Consider the following 4,890-nt stretch of genomic DNA (forward strand, 5'->3'; position numbering starts at 1 on the left):
CAACGCACATGCCACGCATGTAACATCACAATCTCTCTACTATTTGTCATAGGTACAAATTATGTTCTTCAGATGTTTTAATCCAAATTCATTAAAAATATGAATACGACAGAAATATATTTCAGAACATTACATACCTTGTGCTATTGTTCTTGCGAACGGCGTCAATACCAGATATTCGTAATAAGCTATACAAAGTTGAAGTGAAAAACGAAGCATAATACCGATGTTCAGTGTAAGGCATATTGGGCGACATATTTGCCTAAAAGAGATAAAACGATCATCATTATTAATATCACATATTTTCTGAACATTGTGGTCATCATCATCATCATCATCACTGTCATTGTTATTTTCAATATCATCTGCACATCCTCAGAAAAGAAGCTGTATTATCCTTTTCGACCACACCACTCTTCGCCATACATACATTCTCCCAGCCACATTTCCCTAACATAATATGAAATTAAAGAAAAAAGAAGGAAATTTAATCAGGCAGAGGCGGGGCTATCACGTATACCATATGACCAGCGCCTTAGACCGCTCGACCACGAAGGACTTGATAGTGTCATCGTGAAAATGTAAACATATAATATTAATAAATCGCAACTTCATTACTACATCAAATTTTGGAATTTTATCTGCTTAAAACATTAATGTGTATTATAATAAAGCTACCATTATTTATATTGTTGAATTCTCAAGCGCAAAGAGACAATTAATACGAGGGTCCTATGAATAGGCCTACATACACAATACATAAAATCGATTTTGATATCGGCCACGTGCTCTGCTGTGCATGTGGTTTCCCGCAGTGGCGGAAGTTGTATTACGAAGTGCATCCGAACTCCATTTTGAAGCAAATGATTTTGACAAGGCATTGGATTGTTCCAGTTTGCATCCTAAATCCACATTAGACCCCTAATTTTATTTACGAAATCAAAAGATTAGATTATCATAACAACAAAACGGTAATCTTTTGTCGGGTCTAATGTGAAAATTACATAAAACAGTTTTTACAGAATTAATTTTCACTTAATTCCAAAAATAAAATGGCGTATATAAGATTGAAATAAATTCTCTACCTTCTATACTAGATCAATTGTGACTCAAGTTGTTATCAAAAATTGTTGTGATAGATGTACAGTTAATATTCATATATTCTATTACCTATCTGATGGTACAGTTTTTACACAGAAAATATTTATTTGCAAAACCTGCCACTCGGCTTTTTCCGGAAAGGTCACAGGGTCGCCGTGACCTGTGCAATAATTACAATTAAAATTTTCTTATTCTAACAGCAAGCGTTTCTAAAATTCAGTATGGCGAAATGTCGTGTACTTTTCGACTGACCCAAAAATTGGAAAAAACAGGGTCGCGGTTTTTGTTTTCATATATAAATTTTGGTGAAAAATTCACAAAATGTTTTTCCATTGTAAAATTTGTCCCGCTTAAATCGATATGTTCCACATTATCTTTTTTTTTTTTTTAATCAAAGTATGAGAACATATAGGCTAAAATATAATAATGATAAAAAATGCTTTTTTTACGCCAATTATTATTGGTCTCGCTATGAGTTTTAAAGTAATGGACCAATAAATATGGGCTCAATCGATCCAATTTCATAACAAAAATGACTAAGACAAACGGTATAAATCATTCTTTACCGTCGCATTTTGCGAGGAGCTTGCGGTTTTTAATATCATCCAGGGCAAAATATTTTTAAAAAGAAAAAAAAGAAATAATAATAATAATAATAATAATAATGACAATAATAATAATAATAATAATAATAATAACAATAATAAACCGACCGACATACTGATTTTTAAGGACAATAGAATTTTTATTTTATACTTATCAGCAGTAGTAGTAGAAGCATCATCATCATCATCATCATCATCATCATCATCATCATGTTCACTGTCATCATCCGCATCGTTTCATAACAACTGTCGTCATCCTCAGTTTCGTCGTTGTCTTCATCTTTATGACATTAATATCATCTTCATTATCATCATCCTCATCGCCACACAGTCCTCACCGACATTACTGTTATCATTATCACAGTCATCATCATCATCGCCATCCCATCATCATCGACATCCGGGTGCATAATGTGCTTACCTCTAACAGATGCAAATTGAAGTCCTCATCCGGCACAAAGTCCCATCTTGTGATGCAAAAAAACGAATCTCTCCTGGAAGTTTTGTATTGATGATGAGTTAATTATTTTTAACAAGGTGTCTATAATAGCGAACAAGGTTTTGCTGAGTTCTATGCATTTGCTAGCCGTAACACTTCCCTCAGTCTAAATTCCTTCTTAATGAGATATATTCTTAACAAGTATTATATGCAGATTTGGGCTATACAAGTTAAAATCCATATACCCCATATGGAAGACATAACCTTGCTCTCCCTCATATAGGTTGTAGATTTCAAATGGAGTCACCCATTCAGGGAAAATCCAGTGAAATTTACACTCTTAGTGTGGGAGGTAACCGCGATGTCTTCGATTATTTTGGGGGTGTATGGATTTCAACTGGAATAGCCCAATTGAATTGTAAAGCAGTTGTCTCGGTGCAAATAACTATTTTAATAATATGATGCAGTACACCTTTGACTAGAGTGTATTTTAATCGTATATCGCGTATTTAATGCGTTTAAACGCACTTGTCTATGATTGGCTGCTGAGGTGATCTGCTGTTGCCGAGTGAAAATTTATGAATGAACTTTGTGCCGTACGCATTGTTAGCTCAAACTTTGCAACATCACGGAACTTACGCGCTCGTCATAGGGGCACTGCAAAATATTATAATGTCATATCTTACTTAAAATCATACCTTTATTTCAGGCATACCCGAGGTAATTAAATATGTGCTAATATATATGTGACCCGTTCCGACAAAACCAGGAACAAGTCGCATTTTTGACATTTCATGATTTGAATAAAAATGTAAGCACGAGACAATATTAAGCTTCAAAATTATACCAAAAGTATATGCATAGCATCAACACTTTTCAAGAGAATGGATAATTTTGTAAAATAATGATACCTTTATTTTTTTGCCAAATCGCTAGTCTCAGCAATGTGCTAATTAGTTTTCTGCCTTGCACATGATTGAATAGGGATTAGCAAAGTTCAACTGTCAAATATTGATTAAATAATCCTTTTCATAAGTACTTTCAAGGATTTGAAAGTCCACTCAGTCCCCAAGGTCGGATACCATGAAATTAAGAATTCCAAAATTTGATATTTTTTTTATGTTATGGGAATGTCTATAATATAAAACATGCCTAGTGATTTGTTCCTGGTTTTGTTGGAGCTGGTCACATATGTACTTACTTGGTAGGATTTAAATAACGTTTTATTGATGACCATTTTTGTTCAAACACATCTCTAACGGCGTCGTATATTTGAATTTGAATCCAATTGGTGTCATAGCCTATTAAATAGAAATATCGCACAAAAAGAAAGTTTACTTCGGTTTTGGGTGGTAATAATAAACGATATAAACGAGCGAAGAAGTCTTCCAGTTTGATGCCACACAATGTATAAAAAGAATTTCAATTCATCCACATTTGAACGACTTTGTGTAAATTGGTGCAAAGGGCTAATGTTGACTCATTATTCAGTCTCATATAGCCTTGATTACGAATATGGGTTGGGTGTAACAATAAAATTGGTACAATTTTGAAAATAATATGACACAAATATGCCGCTTATGTTTTGGTTTGATATTTATATTTCTATCAAGATTATTTCTTTAGCCACCAGATAAGCTTTGTTTCAATAAAATCGATGGTATACAAGTGAAGGTATGGCCAATTATGTAATCTAGTCTTAAAATCGCTCGGGCCACTTTTGTCTAAGTGTTACAAAAGTGACTGAATAGAGTTGAACCATGGATCAGTTGGCCGGTGCTCTTATGATAGGTAGTTTTAAACAATGGGGTATTCGAAGTGGTAGAAATGATTACACAATAGAATATCTCCTTGAGTTTTTGAAAGTAACAACTAAGCACTGACATAACAACCTCATTTACTACAAATTGTGGCTGCAGCTCAACAACTTCATCCCCAATTCACGTTGGAAACAATACGATTGTTAATAGCTCATTTTCCAAGTTCAAAGACTACAAGTTAGTGACCATTTTGTTGCCATTTTATATTTACCGATTAACAGATGAGGTCATCTAGCAGACTTTCTTACAGTCGACTACAGTTTATCCTGTTAAATGTAAACTTCGACGTACTTGGTGCGAACATTCTTGCGCCAAACGGCGATCGTTTTATTTTTGATGTACATTGGAACTGGTTCTGTGGTGCCTAAAAACCCGGAGGCGAATTGACACGGGGCGTGGTTTTAAAGAATATACCATTTTGGAAATCCCGAAAGCCATTGCGTTTTAACCAACATACGTCACGCTGATGGAGGCATTGTTAGCAACCATCGTTACTGTGCATATGGCCAATATCGACCAGAAAACCCTGGTTTTTCAAATTCAATTCGATTGTCAGAGTTTTTGATAAACTTGGTTTTTCGACTTGGTTTTTAAACCTGGGTTTTTCTGTTCTGTTGTATAATATACTTGCCATAAACGTAGTACGTAGGGTTTACGGGATTTTATGGAATGACCGATTTATTATACAGTATTAGTATGCCCTTTAACATCTACATGTGTTATGCTAGAGGCATTTTGAGGCATGAGTTATTACCATCGGGGGAATTCCCTTTATGCCTTTGTAGTTAAAGTTGGCCGTTTCTCTTTCGCACTTGCAGCTTAACATTTTTTGGTCTATTGGTCACGTATTTATATCGATACAAGAGTAGCTTTGGCACTGAGCCACACTGCAATGAATATAAAAAATATGAAAATAAATCTGTAC

The 4,890-nt window shown here is 34.5% G+C and overlaps 1 long non-coding RNA gene across 1 annotated transcript; it reads right to left on the bottom strand.

Moving 5' to 3' along the window:
- Positions 1 to 143: 143 nt before the first annotated feature.
- On the bottom strand, positions 144 to 3,436 carry LOC140164050 (uncharacterized). The gene is made up of 3 exons (XR_011860480.1): positions 3,347 to 3,436; positions 2,128 to 2,200; positions 144 to 262 (listed from the first exon to the last, which is right to left on the bottom strand). It is a non-coding gene; the product is annotated as an uncharacterized lncRNA (long non-coding RNA).
- Positions 3,437 to 4,890: the final 1,454 nt, after the last annotated feature.

Source organism: Amphiura filiformis, chromosome 11, assembly GCF_039555335.1.
Source record: "Amphiura filiformis chromosome 11, Afil_fr2py, whole genome shotgun sequence".
In the NCBI taxonomy this organism is placed as follows: domain Eukaryota; kingdom Metazoa; phylum Echinodermata; class Ophiuroidea; order Amphilepidida; family Amphiuridae; genus Amphiura; species Amphiura filiformis.